This window comes from Octopus bimaculoides, chromosome 13, assembly GCF_046866305.1.
Source record: "Octopus bimaculoides isolate indiv1 chromosome 13, ASM4686630v1, whole genome shotgun sequence".
NCBI lineage: Eukaryota > Metazoa > Mollusca > Cephalopoda > Octopoda > Octopodidae > Octopus > Octopus bimaculoides.
Window position 1 is genome coordinate 59,443,447 of NC_142940.1, and position 13,943 is coordinate 59,457,389.

Genomic DNA, 13,943 nt, shown 5'->3' on the forward strand with positions numbered 1-13,943 from the left:
CCTGACACACATTCAGAGAAAGAGAGAGCGAGAAAGAGAGAGAGAGAGAGAGAGAGAGGGAGGACTAACTTCTCATTCACATACTCTTTCTTCACGCTTCACACACACACACACACACACACACACACACACTCCGAGAGAAAGAGAGAGAGAGAGAGAGAGAGAGAGAGAAAGGGAGAGAGTGAGAGTGATAGATACGGCTAGTGATAGTCTGCCTTTTTTCTTTCACTCACACTCACACACACACACACACACACAGATAGTGAGTAGCGGCTACTAACACACCCTCTTCACACACACACACACATACACACATTCACTTTCCTCACATTCACACATAAAGACAGAGTGACGGACAGACAGACAGAGGTGGGCACTCACACCCTTCCTATCTCTCTCTCTCTCTCTCTCTCTCTCTCACACTACTTCTCCCTTCCCACCACCGCACATTTTACCCTCTAACCCTCCCCTCGTACACACTTTCTTTACTTCACACACACACACACACACACACAAAAGATAAACCGATAGAGAGAGAGAGATAGTGCGGCGGACACTGTCAGTCTTCCACCGTCTCACACACACCAACCACCACTACCTCTCTCACTCTGTCACTCGTTCTCATACACTCATACTCTCTCTCTCTCTCTCACACACACACACACACACGTACACTACACTCACTCACACCTACACTCACAAGCGGCAGACACCCTCACTCACGTAGACTGAGCAGTTTTAGCTTATGATGCCTGCCTGTTCTCGCAGTCACTCTCTCTACAGACTTACACTCACACACACAGGAGCTTTTATGCAGGAGTGTACAGAAAAACCAAGCATTGTCTGCTTTTTGGAGTCTTACTTGGACATTTAAAGGGATTTATATATATATATATATACACACACTAACACAGACAACAAACATACACATTTGTATATATAAATACATACAAACACATTTGTATATAAACACACACATATAAGTGTGTATATAATATATATATATATATATATATTGAGTGTTTATATATATATATATATATATATTTATATAATATAATATAATATATTTTATTTACATATATATTGTTTTGCTTGGCTTTCCGTTTGCTTTCATGGAATCTAATACAACTTGATGACACCAAAGGTAAGTTCTGACAAAGCCTTTAGTTTTATAAACACGTTATATATATATATATATATATATATATATATATATATATATATATATGATTATATGTAAATATAATTGTTAGTGAACATCGAAATATTTAATGTACGTCTTTGACATAAAACGTGTAATAAGGTTTATGTATAAGACATAGGTTTCATTAAATATATACGTACGTATGTATGTATGTTTGTTAGAGTATGTAATGTATGTAAGTACAATGCGTGATGCGAGTACAGTTTCTAGTTACTTTAAGCTATTGTCATATGTACGTGTGTGGATTTATGTATATATGAGTAATATGTTACACACACACACACACACACACACACACACATACACACATGCATGAGTATATATAAACAATGTTTATTGTGTGCAAGTTTAATCCAGTGTGTGTCTGTGATACATGCGTGTGTTGACCCTAGCACACATACACGTATATATATATGCACAGACAAACAACACACGCATATTAGTGCGTTCGTTTTTCCTGATCGTGTGTGGATATATATATGTGTGTGTGTGTGTGTGTGTGTGTGTGCCTTCAGTTCTTGTTCATGCTATTGTTGTCAGCCTGATAACTGAAGCTTAACTTTATCTCGCGTACTTTGGGTATATAGTAGCATATACACGGATAGCAATAGATATACATATATACCCAGAGACATTGATAAATACGGGACATAAAGGAAGGACACACACACACACACACACACACACACACACACCTCTCTCTCTATATATATATACATATAAACATTGTCCGCTTTACGATCTTTATTTATAAACACTTACGCACAGACAGCACACATACATCGTATAAACAACCTGGTATTATAGTATATTCTTAGCCAAGCCAAGCCTACTGTGCAGTAGAATCGAACCCATAACCGCCCACGTGGTTTTCGAAACAAACTTGACCATACAACTGTGCCAGCGGCTATACAAATATATGCATATGCGTGTATTGTAATCTGTGAGTGTCCATATATATATATATATATATATATATATATATATATATATATATATATATATATATATATATATATATATATATATATATATATATATATATATATATATATATATATATGGCCCCCTTTTTCTTTTTTAGACAGACTGTTTCCTATATTTGGAAATTGTAGTTTAAATGGCTTGGCAAAACAGAAAAAAATTTCATGCTGTAACTATAATGAATATGTTTCTCGTCTGAGAATCGAAACCATGTCACCTATCCTACTCGATAGACTTGCCGCGTACCAAAAACGTGTACTAAAATGTCCACTATTTATTTCCATCAACATAGAACCAAAAGACCATGGACTGTTGAGGTTTTTTTAGCCCAAGGTCACCCGTGAGGTAGGAGACATTACCAAAGACATTCCAACCATGACCACCTCATTTTGTTACAAGTATATCTAGGATTACAGCAAGAACTGTGTTCTTCCTTTATTTATTAGTGGCAGTGATCTGAGGAAAATTTTGCTGTTATTTCTAGCAAATCGATCCAACCATATCGAGACCTCGTTGGCACATAGATTGTCTAAGGTGCTCGTATATGTGATGCAGTAACATTCATGCATTTCTTTTTTTAAATGCATAGCAGTTGCAGGGAGCCTTTTTTGTTTAAACTTATATTCTATAAAATATTGTTATTTGATCCAGATCAGTCCTGATCAACGATGTTCCAACCGTGACCATCGTGCCTTATTTTTCCCATATCAGGGACTTCACATATCCTATACGTCCTTCCCTCGTTTTTTTAACGACAGTAGTGTGTGACTTTCTTATGATTTCATTGCCTATTTCTAGCAGGTAGTGCAACCACAAAGCGGTTCCCAGCGACTGTGTATATGGACGGGGGTGGGGGGTATCGAGAATGTGATAACCATTCCTTTCCGCATGACATGAACCGGGGGGGAAGTGGTGATACTCATACATTTTCCCCACTGTCCGTTGCTTTGAAGTGGCTTAGCCTTAGTTAGTAATCGAAGTAAAATCGAATCTGAAGTGATGCGAATCAAAATCGTTTTTTCAGATGAAAAATCGAAACCGATTCACCAGCTTCCCTCACGGCTTATCTTAGCATTTGACACATATTATAGGAGACGACACACATGCCTGCATGTGTGTAAACGTGTGTATATACATGTGTGCATGTACATGTATTTATCATGTATATACACGAATGTATGTAACTTTGTGCATGTGTGTATGCATTATATATGTGTGTATATGTATCGTGTGTAGACGTGTATATTGTGTGTGTACAAATGTATGTGTATATACGTCCGTGTGTGTATGTGTTATATACCAATATAAATGTGTGTGAGTGTAGATTTGTATGTTTGCATGCGCGCGTGTGTGTGTGTGTGTGTGTGTGTCTGTATATTTAGGTATACATAGGGTGTGTATATGTGTATACATTTGTGTGTGGATGTGTGTGTGTGTGTGTGTGTGTGTGTGTGTGTGTGTGTGGCTGCAGTTAGAGAGACTTTATATCAGTGAATTGGATCATCATGTGTGTGCGTGAGTGTCTTTAGATAGACAGATAGATAGATAGATAGATAGATAGATAGATGTGTGTGTCTGTTTTCAGAGACTTAGAGAGAGAGTGTGTGTGTGTGTTGGCAGTGTATGTTAGATAGCATTGAACTAAAAGGCAGTGTTCATCTACCAAGCAATGTGTCTCTTTACCCGCTCTCAGAAGCCCCACGTCAGGGCAATGATTTCGGTTCTAGTAAACTATGTTTAACCCCCTTACATGTTGGCACAGATCGACGATTGATTAGATCGACCCAGAACGGCGAAATACAAAAGCCAACCTCGGCTGGGTTTGAACAGGGAGTTCAAATCCCGCCGAGACTAAATTTAACTTACAGTAAAAGAGCTGCAACAAATACTGCATGTAAGATGTTTTGTCCGACCGACGTTCTTAACACCGACCTAGAGACGCGATTTCGTATCTCGCCGCGGTCGAGATTATCTTTTTTCCTTGAAGGTTGATAAGATAAAGAACCAATCAAGTATTGAAATATGGTTAATCGATTTCACCCCCACCCCAACCATCCCGCTACCAAAAACGTTGTGACCTTGTGCCCATTTTGGAAATCATTAAATTTTTTATATCAGCCAAAATAGCCTGTACGTGGTAGGCCAGGTTTCTAGAAATAGCGACCATATTTCCCTCAAATCGTAATCTGTCGTCTTAATAAAGAACACATTGGAAAATGTGATCACTGATCAAAAAGAAGACTAGTATGGATGGCCACATCTGGAATTTCTTCGTTCATAGATGTGTTAAATCAGGTCTGACCGAGGGTCAAAAAACAACAACAACAACAACAATCACTGAAATTATTTTATTCTTATTAGAAGAGCAGAAAGGTGGCGATCTTGCAGAATCGTTTAGATGCTGGACAATAATGTTTAGCGGTATTTCGTCCATCTTTACGTTCTGAGTTCAAATTCCGCCGAGGTAGACTTTGCCTTTCATAATTTTCTGGGGTCGATGAAATAAGTACCAGTTGAACACCGAGGTATCGGTATTTAACCGATTAGCTCCCCCCCCCCACTCCACGTAAATTCAGGCCTTGTGCCTATAGTAGAAAGGACCATTATTGCAATGACGATGCGAATGCAGAATTAATAGAACGTCTTTGCAGTATCTGTTCTGGCTCAATACGTTTTGAGTTCAAATCCCGCTAGGCCATCCTCCTCCTCCTCTTTTTTTTTTTTACATTCTTTCGTGGCAGGGGGTGGGGTCAATAAAATATTGTTCCAGTCAAGTACTGCAGTCGATAGGACTGACTGATCCTACCTACTTCGTTTCCAGCCACCACTACCACAACCACCAAATGTTTGATCTTGGGCTTAATTAAATAATAGTTAAGTTTCAACCATTGACCTTTGTTGAGTTACGACACCGCCTTTTAAACGTTTGAAATCCTTATAAAATTTCATTTGTGTCTTTAATAACACACACACACACACACACATATTAGCAGATATGTGCTCACTTCCAAGCCTGCGTGTTTTATTGAGGCTAGGATATCTTTGCCTCGGTTCTACTCTGGACCAAGCCAACAGACGTGGTGGGTGAGGGTCCAGAGAGGGTCTTTGAGATGTCTTGCAAGCCTTCTTGGATCAAATGTAGAATTCTGCAACAGACTCTGCTAACTTTTTTTTCAATAATCACTTCAATAGTCTTCCTCGGATGCAAGTGGACGACCACCTTACACATACTCACATGCATACATACCTGCATACACACATACGTACGTGCACACACTCACACACGCGTCATTGCGTTGATGTTTATTTGTGCTGTGTAGCTCTCATAATGCAAAGTTATGATCAAACGCCTTCCAGCTGTGACCGTCCCATTGATACTTACCAGGGAACTACATTATCGTTAATGTATTCCTCCTATTTTAGTCTTCTCTTATAATAGAAGACAAAAATTCCATTCGCACGCAAGTTGAATTGATTCCAAATATATGGCTGGCTGGTTGGTGCTTAATTTTTTTTATCGACCCCAGGAGGGTGAAAGGTGAAACTGACCTTGGCAGATTGGAACTCAGATCGTAAAGGAAACGCAACCAAATACCGCAAATCATTTTGTTTCATTCTCTGGCGAGTTTAGAAATTCAGCGCCATTATTTTAAAGATGCTAAAATGAGATATAATAGACAGATTTATGATCGTAAGCATTCCGGCCGTGGCCATCCATTAAAAAAATTTTTTTTTTCTTTCTTATCTACAAGAAACCCAAGGCTGCATTTTTTTTTATATAACATGCCCTTTTCCAAAACAGGTTGAGTAACCATATAAAGGCTCTCTCGTTAGCTTATAATCTTCATAAGTTTTAGTGAGGGTATTAACCGTTTTTGGTACTAGCCTGCCTATGGCCGTCTCTGGGTCTATGTTGCAAGCTTCTTGTTTTATAATGATCTGAATTTTATAAAAAAAAAAAAAAACCTTGCATCGTAATTTCCTGTTAATCTATAATTTCCTGTTAATCTATAATTTCCTGTTAATCTATATCCCTAAGCAGCGTATTAATTTATATCAAACAATGACGAAGTTATTTTACCAGAATTTTCTTTTTCAAAATTAACTGAAACAAAAGCATCGTATTTTGAGAGAAATATGGTAACAAAAGGTTTAAAGTGATCAACATTAAACTCCCTCTATCAAAACTGAGCAGCAGCTCAATAATGTTAAAGTTATTTTACTAAATTCTTTATTATTGTCAAAATTAATTAAGCCAAAAACGGCGTATTTCAAGAGAAATATGGTAAGAAAAGGCTTAAAGCAAACTCCAAGTAATATAGAACCCAGCTGCTGCTAATACTTTTGTAGCGAAACCACGCCGAAGTCCCATGTATATTGTACTACCATATGTAATAAAGATCTTGAGTTTAAGGTCTAAATTGTCTCATAAACCTTATAATACTGGGTATTAAAGGAATAAAGGTATTATTCACAGTCTTAATCTTCATCTTGGTTATTGTTGTGGGGTGGGGAATGTGCGTATTAAGAAGTTAATATTTTACTCTAAAATTTCACCTAAATCTTCACTGCTCTCCCCCCCCCCCCGCCTTTTTTTAAAATTATTTTTAATTGTGAGCTGTTCCGTTGATCGGATCAACTGGAAACCTCGTCGTCGTCAGCGACTGAGTGCCAACAACAACAACAACAACATTTTACAAGGGAAGGTTATAGTCGAATACCTCCTTTACTTTGACTAATAGTTTACTTAATCGATGAAAAAAAAAAAACAGTTGACGCCAGTGAGATTTGAACTCAGAATGTAAAGAACGGTGATAAAATAGTACAAAACATTTCGTCGGACGCTTTTATGAATCTAGCAGTCTAACACTTTAAAAAAAAATTGTTTAGCTTCAACATCGTTAAAATGGTGTTCACACAAGTTCGCTGGGAAGTTCTGAATGTAGTTAATCACGTGAGTTACCTGTTATCTTTTTCTCTTTATCTTCTCCCCCCCCCCCAACACACACACTTAATCTTTCTTTTGTTATCATTTTCTTTCGTCTAACTTACACAATGTCATTGAAATCTAATATTACCTGGGGTCTTTTGCACCTTAAAAGAAATACTATAGCCATTGAGAAGTGTTGTTGTTGATGTTGTTGTTAGTGATGGTGGTGGTGGTGGTGATCTGCAACTTCCACACCCAACCGGCCTCTTGTTTGCCCTTAAAACGCAAGCGTCACTAAGATTTCATTCGGGATTTTACAGCTTCTTGCCTGAAAGCAATCTCGGAAACACGTAGCATTATCGATCAGTCGTTTAAATCTACGTCCCAGTATTTGACTAGTGTAGTTTATTTTATCTACGACGGGTAAGAGGAAAAAAAAAAGAAAAGAAAAAGAAGTGGTTGATCTCAGCAGGGTTTGAACTCAGAACGTAGCTAACCACCGCAACGGGATATCGCTTGGTATTTGGTCCCGATACTCTAACGATTCTGCCAATCCAGCACCTCTGTGCTAATTACTAGCCGCATTTCCCTCCACACAGAAACGTCTATGAGTGAAAGAACATCTTATATAGTTCTTAGACTAACTCCACCTTGTTAAGCTAAATGCCTTTTAAAAATTTCAAGAAGCTTCTATATATCAGCGGTTCTCAGGGCCATATGTGGCCCTCAAGCATCCTTCCAGCAGCCCCCATCCTTCCAACGGTCTTTCCTCTATATAATAAAACTTTCTTTAATTGACTTGTGTTTTCCTCTCTTTTCTTTTCGTTTGGTGTGGTTCCCTAAAAAAGATTCAGATTTTGGATCCGGCTCAGATATTAAAAATGTTGAGAACCCCTCTTTTTTTATGGTCCCTCTAACTACTAGAAGCAGCACTCAAACCTCGCCTCCCCTTCAACCGCTCTCTGTTTAAAAGAAATGGATAACTTAGTTGATGTAGTCGTTATTCCTAATAAAAAAAAAGGGCGGGGAGCGGGGGATGATCTTGGTCAGGATTCATCTTGAAGCTAATTACCAACAATAATCGACTTTAAAATAGGGTCTTCTTGAGTCACTGTGGGAGCTTTCCTATACGCTAAGCATAACTGAGATATTTCCCTCCACAAAACAACTTCCATTTTAAAACTGTTAACATTCGTACACGAAAAGGAAAGAATTTATGAGAAAGAGCCTTTGTTGTTGAATTGCCCCCAAATCGATGCCCCATCACCGATCGAGGGAAATTTGTGATCGAAGTCATTTGAGCTGTGACCATCGATATGAGATGGTTAGGTTTCCAGTATTTAATGTGTCCAACCTGTTATTAAATCGTCAGTGTGTGTGTGTGATTTGATTTGAAGGGGATTATGATGCCATTTTTAGGGAAAGGCTTCCTCATTGGCTTAGTAGTTGTAGTAGTAGTAGTGGTGGTGGTGAGGGCAGATGCTGTAGTGGTGGTAGAATGGTAGTAGTAGTAGTAGTAGCAGTAGTAGCAGAGATGGTAGTGGTTATGGTGATGGTGGTGATAGATGCAGTAGTTGATGGTGGGGTTGGGTGGGGCAAATGATGTTGCTATATTTGGCATTTCAGCCTCGACTGTCCCGTCTTTTATTCAGTGTACCCTTTCAATATGTCCTTTTTCGTAAAGAAAAGTTTAGTGTATTTTGAGGGAGATTTGACTGCTCCTTTTTTTCTCGCAGGGCCTTCGTTGGTTTGGTTTAATCTTTTTTTTTTTTTGCTTTAGCTTTTTTTTATATAGTCACATGATCTTGCTAAAAGTAATAAAGAACACCCCTCTTTCTCTCTCTCTCGACTGGCTTTATGAATAAAGGACCTCAAAAGCCATTGATAAAACCCCTATTAAAATCTTCATCTGACCATTCCATTATAGCAGACTTTCTCCTTCAACAAATTCCCTACCGTTTTCAAATGTGTAAAATAGGAATCAAGTCACATGAACTCCAGCAATGTATTCATTACCAAAATGCCTACCTCTTAATTTAGACCCTTTAAAAAAATTACAAAGCCATGTTTTGTATCCCTAAATTTTATGGATAAAATTCCACGACCCCAGTTCTAAATTTCAAACTACCACACGTTCACTAAATACAAGGTTGAAATACTGGTTGCAGGCTTCGTCGGATTGCCTAGCTTGTGTGTGTCCCCACATATATGCCCCCAAAACAGGGGTGCCCCATGGTGAACTCTGATAGAGTAATGACTGCAACAGCATATTAAAAATTCAAATTCTTGCTTCTCCTCCTTTGCTCCCCCCAAACCACCACAACCAACACTGCTGCCGCCTCCACCACTATTACTACTGGCAGCAACATTCTTTTTACGATAGGTACGATGTCGGAATTTTTTCGGGGCGGAGCTAGTCATTGCATCGACCTCACTTACTAATCTGATGCTTATTTCATGCCCGTGGCTTAGTGGTTAGGGCATTCGGCTCACAATCGTAAGGTCGTGAGTTCAATTCCCGGCGACGCGTTGTGTCCTTGAGCAAGACACTTTATTTCAGGTTGGTCCAGTCCACTCAGCTGACAAAAATGAGTAGAACCTGTATTTCAAAAGGGCCGGCCTTGTCACACTCTGTGTCACACTGAATCTCCCTGAGAACTACATTAGGGGTACACGTGTCTGTGGAGTGCTCAGCCACTTGCACGTTAATTTCACGAGCTGGCTGTTCCGTTGATCGTATCAGCTGGGACCCTCGTCGTCGTAACCGACGGAGTGTTCCTTATTTCATCGACATGGCAAGGATGCGATATTTGAACTCCGAACGTAATGGAGAAATGTTGTTATGCATTTTGTCCAGCGTGCTAACGATTTCGCCGGCTCGTCGCCTTCAACCGGCATCATCAACTTTTCCGTTAAAATGTGCTCTGCTAACAGCTATATCGTATCACACACACACGTATGCATGTATGTATTCATGGACTGAGGATATCGAGCGTCGGACAAAATGCCTTGCGATGTTTAGTCAAACTTCCTGACGATCTCACTGATAATCGCGACGATTTCAGGTTTGTCTTCGTTTCTTTCGGGGTCAATAAAATAAAATATCAATGAAATACTAAGGTCGGTATAATCTGCACCCATTCTTTCAATTTCTGACCTTGTGCCTTTATTACAAACAGGCAGAATCGGTAGCACACCGGACAAAATGCTTGGCGGCATATCGCCTATTTTGTTCTGAGTTCAAATTCCACCAATGTCGACTTTACTTTTCATCTTTTCGCGATCGATGAAATAAATACCAGTTTAGCACTGGGGTCGATATAATCCACTAGTCTCATCCCCACAAAATTTTAACCCTTGTGCCTATAGCAGAAAAGATTATTGGTATTTATTTTGCAAATAGTTTGTAGTGGGAGACATGCCTCTACAATATGTATAAAGAAGCAAGCGTTCTTTGCTTCCGTCTTCAATTCAATTGCTGTTCTACCATTCTTCTTGGATGGACATTTTGGTTGTAGTTACAAACTGCTGCCTTTATGCACCATTCTACCTCACTGACTTCCTTAACTCCCGCCACCACCGTCACCACACACACACATAAGTATGTATGTGTGTGTGTGTATGTTTACGGTTGTACGTAAGCATATATATATATATATATATATATATATATACATACATACATATATACACACACATACATATATACACACATACACACGTGTGTGTGTACTATTGTATGTACGTTTATATATGTGTGTCTGTACTTGCGTCTATGATTGTGCAATTATGTACGCTTATATGTGCGTGCGTGCGTGCGATTGGGTGTATGTGCGTTTGTATGCGTGTGTGTGTGTGTGTGTGTGTGTGTGTGTGTGTAGTGGCTTCAATGACATTTTTCATTTTGAAACTTGAGATGCAAAGTGACTTTTGAGCCACTCTACAATATATGCGTATGTATATATATATATATATATATATATATTATATTCTCACATACCCATCAACAAGACAGATTACGTTTACGTGCTGCACAAGGTACATTCATACATAAGTCGTAACAAGATACTCTTCACAAACATATATATTTACTCCGCACAAGTGTTCTTATGAATAAACAATAGCCATAAATATTTTAAATATTTTGCATGATGTAACAAGGATATCGTTTCCTGGCAAGTTCATACAGACAGGTGCTTTTTTCTCTATGGTGTCCGTTTGTGTGTGTAAATTTATATGAATTAACTTCAATTTCGTAGGATTGGTCACACCAATAGTATTTTATTATTAATAGTAATGATCATATATTAAATTTCTTTATTCTTTTCGTATTAAGCAACATACTTTCACACGTACACACACGCCTACACGTTCATAGAATATTTATACCCATTGACAACATGCACACAAAAAAATGCAATATAGATATATATATATAAATATATATATATACATATACATACATTTCCGTTCTTCCTTTTTAGAGAGTGATCCAGTGAAAGCTCTCAGCACAAGCACACAGCCGCCGGACCGGCTTAAATAAACTAGACACACACGCACACACACACACGCACACGGCTTGTGTGAAGGCGCGTGGCTGAATGGTTAGAGTATTGCACTCATGATTGCAAGGTCGTGATTTCGATTCCTAGACCAGCCGATGCCTTGTGTTCTTGGGTAAAACACTTCGTTTCAAACTTATCCAATCTGATCAGCTGGCAAACGTGAATAATCCTGAAACGGTCCGGCGTCCCCCGTTCAGAAGTGAATACATACGGGTTCTATTATGACGCTATGACTCATGAAGGACCTATCGATCCCTTATGTGTGTGTGTGTGTGAGAGAGAGAGAGAGAGAGAGATAACCCCCTACTCTGGCCGTTGTGATCGGTCTAAAGCATCAGATTCACAAACATGAGTTCGAATTCCAAACAGGATTGTGTGTTATGTTCTTGGGCAAGTGTCTTCTACTATAGCCTCGGGCCGACCAAAGCCTTGTGAGTGGAGTCGGTAGACGGAAACTGAAAGAAGCCCGTCGTATGCATATATGTATGTGTGTATATATTTGTGTGTGTCTGTGTGCATGCGTTTCTGTGTTTGTCCCCCCCCCCCTACATCGCTTGACAACCGATCAAACAAAAAGAAACCCCACTGTTCAGTAATGTACTCAATACATGTTAAAACTTAGGGTGTGCTATATATATATATATATATATATATATATATATATTATTTTGTTTAAAAGAGTTCCAACACTGTCTGCTTTTTATGTTTTATTTATATTCCTGCAGAACCAATGTGGGGTATAGAATATGGAATATATAATATAATATAATATACAATATATAATATAAAATAAAATAAAATAAAAATGGATGGCACCATGAAAGAAAGTATTGAATGTAGATGAAATATTGAGTGTTCAATATAAAGGATCAAATATATAAATATAAATATATAAAGGTGACTCGAGTTTCAGGGCTATTTCCCTTCGTCATGGCCGGTATGACAGACTTTAATATGTATATATATGTTTGTGTGTGTGTAATGTATGTATGTATGAATCATACGCATGTACGGGCGTTTGGAGTTTCCTTTCACTCTCTTCAGGGGCCATGTTTAATATAGATATGACTCTTGGTAAGGTAAAGAAAACTCGAAACTTTTGTACTGGTGCAAGGTCTATATTCGTGTGTGTGTGTGTGTGTATGTATGTATGTATGTGTGTGTTTGCTTGCTTGCGTACGTGTGTGTGTAACGTGTACCACATGCACTCGCAATGCTATGGGAGAAGCCACCTGCGGAATGCGCCGCACAGTGGGATCGACACTCGCGCACGCACACACACACACACATACACACACACACACACACACACACACACACGCACTCACTCACACAAACACTTTCACAAGTAGACATCTATTATAATACAACAAACTAAAATACCAGGATATGAAATCTTTTCCAGCTTACTTTTCTTCAAGTTTTACCTTCCGTATTTTACACACACACACGCATCCAACCATTCATATTCACACACACACTCACACACACATACATACTTACATTCACACACACACGCACATACATACACGCACACAGTGCCTAATGCAAGTCTACAGTCGTACACACCCAATTCTCTTTAAACACAAACTCATCTTGGTGCGTACACACTTTCTCTCTTTCACTATTTCTTTTTATCCCTCTCTCTCTCTCTCTCTCTATCTTACTATACTATGTTACTCTCTTTTCCTTCTCTCTCTTCTGTCTACATATCCTGTATCATTCTTCCACTCCCCTGTCTTTCTTAACTATCTTTTCTCTCTTTCTAGTACGTTTCTCTTTGCCTTCTCTCTCTCTCTCACACACACACTCTCTCATATACACACACGTACATATATATATATATGTGTGTGTGTGTTCCATATCAATCCTCCGCTTTCTCTGTTTCTCTCTTTTCCTCTCTTTCTCAGCTATTATAGTCTCTCTCTCTCTCTCTCTGATGTCTATATTGCCCATGTCATTCCAAACCTCCTCTCTCTCTCTCTCTCTCTCACTCTTTCCCCCCAGCACCTCCACCGTGTCAACATGCCAAACTTGTCTCAAACTGTCCACAGAAGGTCACAAACAAAATAAAGACTTATCCCCTCCGCCACCGCCACCGCCACCACTACATCCCCTCCCAGCAACTTTATTTCGTCTTTGTCTGTGTGTCGTTTCATAACCCACCCACCCACCCGGCCTCCATCCTTCTTCTCCCGCTCCTCTTCTCACGACGACTACAACCCCCCCCCCTTGCACCCATGCTGTCCACCGCGTC

General features: G+C 39.1%; 1 protein-coding gene across 17 annotated transcripts in view; it reads left to right on the top strand.

Annotated features, from left to right (window-relative positions):
* The first annotated feature begins 1,043 nt into the window (after positions 1-1,043).
* Positions 1,044-13,943, top strand: part of LOC106876689 (protocadherin Fat 1) — a 223,371-nt gene continuing 210,471 nt past the window's right edge. For all 17 annotated transcript variants that reach the window (XR_016244056.1, XR_016244057.1, XR_016244061.1 and 14 more), the window contains exon 1: positions 1,044-1,147. The gene's annotated coding sequence lies outside the window, so the exon portion shown is untranslated. The remainder of the gene's footprint in view (positions 1,148-13,943) is intronic.